General features: G+C 44.7%; 1 long non-coding RNA gene across 1 annotated transcript; it reads right to left on the bottom strand.

The window, feature by feature from the left end:
• Positions 1-8,119: 8,119 nt before the first annotated feature.
• On the bottom strand, positions 8,120-8,908 carry LOC134209031 (uncharacterized). Its single transcript, XR_009978714.1, has 2 exons — positions 8,489-8,908; positions 8,120-8,426 (listed from the first exon to the last, which is right to left on the bottom strand). It is a non-coding gene; the product is annotated as an uncharacterized LOC134209031 (long non-coding RNA).
• Positions 8,909-9,489: the final 581 nt, after the last annotated feature.

Genomic DNA, 9,489 nt, shown 5'->3' with positions numbered 1-9,489 from the left:
TTCGTCCAGTTGTTATTCTACAAATTCCTTCAGGAGTTCCTCCTGGAATCCCTCCAAGTGTTTCTTCAGGAATTCCTCCAAGAGTTCCCCCTGGAATTTCCCCAGGAATTTCTACTGGAATTCACCTAGAGGTTTATCCAGGAGTTATTCCTGAAATTCCTCCAAGAGTTCCTTCTGGAAATCCTCCAGAAGTACTTCCTAGAATTCCTCTAGGAATTTATCCAAGTGTTTCTCGTGGAATCCCTTTTGGAGCTCCTCCTAGAATTCCTCCAAAACTTCCTCCTGGAATACGTCCAGTATTTTTTTCTGTGAATCTCTCCAGGATTTCACATGGAATTCAACTAGGGGTTCATCTATTAGTTCTTCCTCCTTTCCTTCCTTTTCTCCTGGAATTCCACCAAAAAATCCTCCAGGAGTTTTCCCTGTAACTCCTCCCGGAGTTCTTCCTGGAATTCCTCCACTAGTTGCTCCTGTATTCCTCTTGAACTCTCGAAGTAATTCCTGGAGGAACTTCCGGGGGAATTCCTGTAGGAACTTACGGTTGAATTCCTGGAGAAACTCCCGGGGGAATTCCTGTAGGAACTTCCGGTTGAATTCCTGAAGGAACTTCCGGATGAATTCCTGGAGGAACTTCCGGATGAATTGCTGAAGGAACTTCCGGATGAATTGCTGGAGGAACTTCCGGAGGAACTTCCAGAGGAACTTCCGGAGGAATTCCTGGAGGAACTAACGGAGGAATTCCTGGAAGAACTTCCGGAGGAATTCCTGGAGGAACTTCCGGAGGAATTCCTGGAGGAACTTCCGGATGAATTCCTGGAGGAATTTCCGGATGAATTCCTGGAGGAACTTCCGGATGAATTCCTGGAGGAACTTCCTGAGGAATTTCTGGAGCAAGATCCGGAAGAATTCCTGGAGGAACTTCCGGAGGAATTTCTGGAGGAACTTCCGGAGGAATTCCTGGAGGAACTTCCGGAGGAATTCCTGGAGGAGCTTCCGGAGGAATTCCTGGAGGAACTTCCGGAGGAACTTCCGGAGGAATTCCTGGAGGAACTTCCGGAGGAATTCCTGGAGGAACTTCCGGAGGAATTCCTGGAGGAACTTCCGGAGGAATTCCTGGAGGAACTTCCGGAGGAACTTCCGGAGGAATTCCTGGAGGAACTTCCGGAGGAATTCCTGGAGAAACTTCCGGAGGAATTCCTGGAGAAACTTCCGGAGGAATTCCTGGAGGAACTTCCGGAGGAATTCCTGGAGGAACTTCCGGAGGAATTCCTGGAGGAACTTCCGGAGGAATTCCTGGAGGAACTTCCGGAGGAATTCCTGGAGGAACTTCCGGAGGAATTCCTGGAGGAACTTCCGGAGGAATTCCTGGAGGAACTTCCGGAGGAATTCCTGGAGGAACTTCCGGAGGAACTTCCGGAGGAATTCCTGGAGGAACTTCCGGAGGAATTCCTGGAGAAACTTCCGGAGGAATTCCTGGAGGAACTTCCGGAGGAACTTCCGGATGAATTCCTGGAGGAACTTCCGGATGAATTCCTGGAGGAACTTCCGGAGGAATTCCTGGAGGAACTTCCGGAGGAATTCCTGGAGGAACTTCCGGATGAATTCCTGGAGGAACTTCCGGAGGAACTTCCGGAGGAATTCCTGGAGGAACTTCCGGAGGAACTTCCGGAGGAATTCCTGGAGGAACTTCCGGAGGAATTCCTGTAGAAACTTCCGGAGGAATTCCTGGAGAAACTTCCGGAGGAATTCCTGGAGGAACTTCCGGAGGAATTCCTGGAGGAACTTCCGGATGAATTCCTGGAGGAACTTCCGGAGGAATTCCTGGAGGAACTTCCGGAGGAATTCCTGGAGGAACTTCCGGAGGAATTCCTGGAGGAACTTCCGGAGGAATTCCTGGAGGAACTTCCGGAGGAATTCCTGGAAGAACTTCCGAAGGAATTCTTGAAGGAGCCCCGGAGGAATTCCTAGAGGAACTTCCGGAGGAACTTCCGGAGGAATTCCTGGAGGAACCTCCGGAGGAATTCCTGGAGAAACTTCCGGAGGAATTCCTGGAGGAACTTCCGGATGAATTCCTGGAGGAACTTCCGGATGAATTCCTGGAGGAACTTCCGGAGGAATTCCTGGAGGAACTTCCGGAGGAATTCCTGGAGGAACTTCCGGATGAATTCCTGGAGGAACTTCCGGATGAATTCCTGGAGGAACTTCCGGAGGAACTTCCGAAGGAACTTCCGGAGGAACTTCCGAAGGAACTTCCGGAGGAACTTCCGAAGGAACTTCCGGAGGAACTTCCGAAGGAACTTCCGGAGGAACTTCCGAAGGAACTTCCGGAGGAACTTCCGAAGGAACTTCCGGAGGAACTTCCGAAGGAACTTCCGGAGGAACTTCCGAAGGAACTTCCGGAGTAACTTCCGAAGGAACTTTCGGAGGAACTTCCGAAGGAACTTCTGGAGGAACTTCCGGAGGAACTTCCGAAGGAACTTCTGGAGGAACTTCCGAAGAAACTTCCGGAGGAACTTCCGAAGGAACTGCCGGAGGAACTTCCGAAGGAACTGCCGGAGGAACATCCGAAGGAACTTCCGGAGGAACTTTCGAAGGAACTTCCGGAGGAACTTCTGAAGGAACTTCCGGAGGAACTTCAGAAGGAACTTCCGGAGGAACTTCCGAAGGAACTTCCGGAGGAACTCCTAAAGGAACTTCCAGAGGAACTTCCGAAGGAACTCCGAGGAACTTCCCTGAAGGAACCCGGAGGAACTTCCGAAGGAACTTCCGGAGGAACTTCGAAGGAACTTCCGGAGGAACTTCCGAAGGAACTTCCGGAGGAACTTCCGAAGGAACTTCCGGAGGAACTTCCGAAGGAACTTCCGGAGAACTTCGAAGGAACTTCGGAGGAACTTCGAAGGAACTTCCGGAGGAACTTCAGAAGGAACTTCCGGAGGAACTTCGAAGGAACTTCGGAAGGAACTTCCGGAGGAACCAAGAACTTCCGGAGGAACTTCCGAAGGAACTTCCGGAGGAACTTCCGAAGGGACTTCCAGAGGGATTCCGGAAGGAACTCCCGGAGGAACTTCCGAAGGAGCTTCCGGAGAACTTCGAAGGAACTTCGGAGGAACTTCGAAGGAACTTCCGGAGGAACTTCCGAAGGAACTTCGGAGGAACTCCGAAGGAACTTCCGGAGGAACTTCCGAAGGAACTCCGGAGGAACTCCGAAGGAACTTCCGAGGAACTTCCGAAGGAACTTCCGGAGGAACTTCCGAAGGAATTTCCGGAAGAACTTCCGAAGGAACATCCGGAGAAACTTCCGAAGGAACTTCCGGAGGAACTACCGAAGGAACTTCCGGAGGAACTACCGAAGGAACTTCCGGAGGAACTTTCGAAGAAACTTTTAAAGAACCTCCGGAGGAACTTCGGAAGGAACTTCAGGAGGAACTTCAGAAGGAACTTCCGGAGGAACTTCCGAAGGAACTTCCGGAGGAACTTCCGAAGGAACTTCCGGAGGAACTTCTGGAAGGAACTTCCGGAGGAACTTCTGAAAGAACTTCCGAAGGAACTTCCGGAGGAACTTCCGAAGGAACTTCCGGAGGAACTTCTGGAAGGAACTTCCGGAGGAACTTCCAGAGAAACTTTCGAGAGAACTTCCGAAGGAACTTCGGAGGAACTTCCGAAGGAACTTCGGAGGAACTTCCGAAGGAACTTCCAGCGGAACTCCAGAAGGAACTTCCGGAGGAACTTCGAAGGAACTTCCCGGAGGAACTTCCGAAGGAACTTCCCGGAGGAACTTCCGAAGGAACTTCCCGGAGGAACTTCCGAAGGAACTTCCCGGAGGAACTTCCGAAGGAACTTCCCGGAGGAACTTCCGAAGGAACTTCCCGGAGGAACTTCCGAAGGAACTTCCCGGAGGAGGAACTTCCGAAGGAACTTCGGAGGAACTTCCGAAGGAACTTCCGGAGGAACTTCCGAAGGAACTTCGGAGGAACTTCCGAAGGAACTTCCGGAGGAACTTCCGAAGGAACTCGTGGAAGAACTTCCGTAGGAACTTCCGGAGGAACTTCCGAAGTTGAACTTCCGGAGGAACTTCCGAAGGAACTTCGGAGGAACTTCGAAAGGAACCGGAGGAACTTCCGAAGGAACTTCCGGAGGAACTTCCGAAGGAACTTCCGGAGGAACTTCCGGAGGAACTTCCGGAGGAACTTCCGAAGGAACTTCCAGAGGAACTTCCAGAGGAACTTCCGAAGGAACTTCCGGAGGAACTTCCGAAGGAACTTCCGGAGGAACTTCCGAAGGAACTTCCGGAGGAACTTCCGAAGGAACTTCCGGAGGAACTTCCGGAGGAACTTCCGGAGGAACTTCCGAAGGAACTTCCGGAGGAACTTCCGAAGGAACTTCCGGAGAAACTTCCGAAGGAACTTCCGAAGGAATTCCTAAAGGAACTTCCGAAGGAATTCCTAAAGGAACTTCCGAAGGAATTCCTAAAGGAACTTCCGAAGGAATTCCTAAAGGAACTTCCGAAGGAATTCCTAAAGGAACTTCCGAAGGAATTCCTAAAGGAACTTCCGAAGGAATTCCGAAAGGAATTTCCGAAGGAATTCCGAAATGATTTTCCGAAGGAATTCCAAAAGGAACTTCCGAAGGAATTCCAAAAGGAACTTCCGAAGCAATTCCAAAAGTAACTTCCGGAGCAATTCCAAAAGGAACTTCCGAAGGAATTCCCGAAAGAACTTCCGAAGGAATTCCAAAAGGAACTTCCGAAGGAATTCCAAAAGGAACTTCCGAAGGAATTCCCAAAGGAACTTCCGAAGGAATTCCCAAAGGAACTTCCGAAGGAATTCCCAAAGGAACTTCCGAAGGAATTCCCAAAGGAACTTCCGAAGGAATTCCTAAAGGAACTTCCGAAGGAATTCCTAAAGGAACTTCCGAAGGAATTTCTAAAGGAACTTCCTAAAGGAACTTCCGAAGGAATTCCTAAAGGAACTTCCGAAGGAATTCCTAAAGGAACTTCCGAAGGAATTCCCAAAGGAACTTCCGAAGGAATTCCCAAAGGAACTTCCGAAGGAATTCCCAAAGGAACTTCCGAAGGAATTCCCAAAGGAACTTCCGAAGGAATTCCTAAAGGAACTTCCGAAGGAATTCCTAAAGGAACTTCCGAAGGAATTCCTAAAGGAACTTCCGAAGGAATTCCTAAAGGAACTTCCGAAGGAATTCCTAAAGGAACTTCGAAGGAATTCTAAAGGAACTTCCGAAGGAATTCTAAAGGAACTTCGAAGGAATTCCTAAAGGAACTTCCGGAGGAATTCCTAATGGAACTTCCGGAAGAATTCCAAAGTAACTTCGAAGGAATTCCTAAAGGAACTGCCGAAGGAATTCCTAAAGGAACTTCCGAAGGAATTCTAAAGGAACTTCGAAGGAATCCTAAAGGAACTTTCGAAGGAATTCCCAAAGGAACTTCGAAGGAATTCCTAAAGGAACTTCCGAAGGAATTCCTAAAGGAACTTCCGAAGGAATTCCTAAAGGAACTTCGAAGGAATTCTAAAGGAACTTCCGAAGGAATTCCTAAAAGAACTTCCAAAGGTATTCCTAAAGGAACTTCCGAAGAATTCCTAAAGGAACTTCGAAGGAAGGAATTCCTAAAGGAACTTCCTAAGGAATTCCTAAACGAACTTCCGAAGGAATTCCTAAAGGAACTTCCGAAGGAATTCTAAAGGAACTTCTGAAGGAATTCCTAAAGGAACTTCCGAAGGAGTTCCTAAAGGAACTTCCGAAGGAGTTCCTAAAGGAACTTCCGAAGGAGTTCCTAAAGGAACTTCCGAAGGAGTTCCTAAAGGAACTTCCGAAGGAGTTCTAAAGGAACTTCCGAAGGAATTCCTAAAGGAACTTCCGAAGGAATTCCTAAAGGAACTTCCGAAGGAATTCCTAAAGGAACTTCCGAAGGAATTCCTAAAGGAACTTCCGAAGGAATTCCTAAAGGAACTTCCGAAGGAATTCCTAAAGGAACTTCCGAAGGAATTCCTAAAGGAACTTCTGAAGGAATTCCTAAAGGAACTTCTGAAGGAATTCCTAAAGGAACTTCCGAAGGAATTCCTAAAGGAACTTCCGAAGGAATTCCTAAAGGAACTTCCGTAGGAATACCTAAAGGAACTTCCGTAGGAATTCCTAAAGGAACTTCCGTAGGAATTCCTAAAGGAACTTCCGTAGGAATTCCTAAAGGAACTTCCGAAGGAATTCCTAAAGGAGCTTCCGAAGGAATTCCTAAAGAAACTTCCGAATTCCTAAAGGAACTTCCGAAGGAATTCCTAAAGGAACTTCCGAAGGAATTCCTAAAGGAACTTCCGAAGGAATTCCTAAAGGAACTTCGAAGGAATTCCTAAAGGAACTTCCGGAGGAATTCTAGACGGAATTTCTGAAGGAATTCCTAAAGGAACTTCCGAAGGAATTCCTAAAGGAACTTCCGAAGGAATTCCTAAAGGAACTTCTGAAGGAATTCCTAAAGGAACTTCTGAAGGAATTCCTAAAGGAACTTCCGAAGGAATTCCTAAAGGAACTTCCGAAGGAATTCCTAAAGGAACTTCCGTAGGAATACCTAAAGGAACTTCCGTAGGAATTCCTAAAGGAACTTCCGTAGGAATTCCTAAAGGAACTTCCGAAGGAATTCCTAAAGGAGCTTCCGAAGGAATTCCTAAAGAAACTTCCGAATTCCTAAAGGAACTTCCGAAGGAATTCCTAAAGGAACTTCTGAAGGAATTCCTAAAGGAACTTCCGAAGGAATTCCTAAAGGAACTTCCGAAGGAATTCCTAAAGGAACTTCCGAAGGAATTCCTAAAGGAACTTCCGAAGGAATTCCTAAAGGAACTTCCGAAGGAATTCCTAAAGGAACTTCCGAAGGAGTTCCTAAAGGAACTTCCGAAGGAGTTCCTAAAGGAACTTCCGAAGGAATTGCTAAAGTAACTTCCGAAGGAATTCCTAAAGGAGCTTCCGAAGGAATTCCTAAAGGAACTTCCGAAGAAATTCCTAAAGGAACTTCCGAAGGAATTCCTAAAGGAATTGCTTTCAATTAATAACTGAGGAAATGCTAATAGAGAACATACTAAATCACTAAGTTAAAAAGCAAGTTTAGTTCCAGTTGGAATGTAGAGCCATAGAGAAAGAGGGACTCTCCGGAATGTCTGGAAGAAATTTTCTACAAAGTTTTGAAGGGATTCTTCATCAGGATTCTGGAGTGACTTCTGTAAAAACTCTATGAATTAAATTCTCCAAAAATACACGGAGGAACACTCCAGATTCATTATTCGTAAGCTTTCAAAGCATTTCTAGAATACTCCGAAGGAATTCCTAAAGTAACTTCCGAAGGAATTCCTAAAGGAGCTTCCGAAGGAATTCCTAAAGGAACTTCCGAAGAAATTCCTAAAGGAACTTCCGAAAGAATTCCTAAAGGAATTGCTTTCAATTAATAACTGAGGAAATGCTAATAGAGAACATACTAAATCACTAAGTTAAAAAGCAAGTTTAGTTCCAGTTGGAATGTAGAGCCATAGAGAAAGAGGGACTCTCCGGAATGTCTGGAAGAAATTTTCTACAAAGTTTTGAAGGGATTCTTCATCAGGATTCTGGAGTGACTTCTGTAAAAACTCTATGAATTAAATTCTCCAAAAATACACGGAGGAACACTCCAGATTCATTATTCGTAAGCTTTCAAAGCATTTCTAGAATACTCTAGCAATTGCCAAATTTAGCAACAAATGACCTAAATCAAACAGCATGTAGGTTACGAAAAGCATAATAGACGAGTGTGGTTAGTGAAATGTACTGATTTAAGAACATAGAACCAAATTCTACGGTTTTTTTCTTCAAACGAATTCCAAAAATGTTGCGTAGCATTCTTGGAAAGATTAAAAAATTGTTTTTGAGCAGATATCAGAGAAAATATTGAACAAAAATCGAGAATATACGCCACTGTACTTGAATTACCTAGGAATTCCTAGAATTGCCAAGGAATTTCAAGAATTTCTGTCATTCCAATAATTCACTAGCATTAATGTGTTTTTTTTTTCTCTAGAAACTGGATTGTAGCTCTGGACATTGTTTTGAGTTGGTATGGAAATCTTTCATTTTACTATTGAAACCACTATTTATAGTTGTAGCCTAAGCTTTAGTTTAACTTATGAATTAAGATTATATTATTAAAACAAATAAGTTATATTCGGTCACATACAAAACTATTTTAAGCATTTATGAAGAGGGGATGATTCATTCAAAAGTTTGCGGAGACATTATTGATGATCAGACGCATATTTCGACTCAATCTATCGGAGAAACTCTGTTTCGGATCACGCGTCTGCTTAACCAGGGAATCATTATTCCCCTTGAAACTCGCGGAATCCTTTTCATGGCCATCTTCCGTCTCCTTATCTTCCAAGATGCGTTGTCACTGTAGTCTGTAAATTTGCGTTCAACTTTAGAGTTAGCTTTCCACCGCTTGCAAAATCAGAAAACATACCTTTTTATGGAAATATCCTTTTAAGACAAACAGCAGCATCAAGTTCCCGTGTTGGTGCGGCTTCGGGATAGCGTTTACGGCGTTCAGGATCCGGCAGAACGTGTTCCAGCGGATGAATATTTAAAAACTTCACTCCGATGCTGTTTCGATCTGAGATGCTGCGAGATTTCGATGGTTTCGATAGTCAGCTGTTATGATTTCTTTTTCGTTTGACATTTCCCCTTTGTGCATTGGTGTGTGTGCAATCATTTTTTTTCGCACGCAGCCATATTAAGAAAATCTCGGATTATCTTAATACGTCGAAATCGGCGTATTAAAGTTAACACCGGTATCAAAATGAAGGATAATACCGCTTGGTGCTTATTGAAATCGAGGATAATACGAGATTCTCGTATTATCCTCGTTGGAGCTTACCGCCATTAGTGAACGAGAAACGCAAAAATAGTAGTGCTAATAAAAAATATGGGTACGCCTAATTCAAATTAAAAACAAACCGCCAAGTTAGATCGATGATAGCGCTGTCGAGACAATGGTTGACAATGGCAGGCATCATAAAAATCAAAAAATAATAATCATGCAGCGACTGTTTATATATCAGGCATTTCGGTTTCTGCGCTTATCATCACGATTATCTGTATGGTCATTCAAAATTATTTCGGAATTATTTTTACTGCTACCCTTGCTTCTGCATGGGATTGGTCATATTTTAATCATTACTAGAGTAAGGTGAAAAGTAGATAATGTGAGCATAGTTTATCTATGGGAAAATAAAACAGTGTGGACCCGATTTTATCATGTTTTTGACCCGATTTTATCACCCCAATCAATTTGAAAATTAAAGTCATTATTTTTATTTTTGTAAATAATACCGCAAACAACAAAGATTTTCATGAAATAACTTCCACCGCATATAGTTTATTGTAAATCATTTCTGAGTGCCTATTCAGGATTTTGTAAGCGTTTTCAATAAGAAGTTACGGGTACCGTACACGCATTATGCC

The sequence above is a fragment of the Armigeres subalbatus genome, chromosome 1, assembly GCF_024139115.2.
Source record: "Armigeres subalbatus isolate Guangzhou_Male chromosome 1, GZ_Asu_2, whole genome shotgun sequence".
In the NCBI taxonomy this organism is placed as follows: domain Eukaryota; kingdom Metazoa; phylum Arthropoda; class Insecta; order Diptera; family Culicidae; genus Armigeres; species Armigeres subalbatus.
This window is presented reverse-complemented; position numbering and strand designations above follow the sequence as displayed.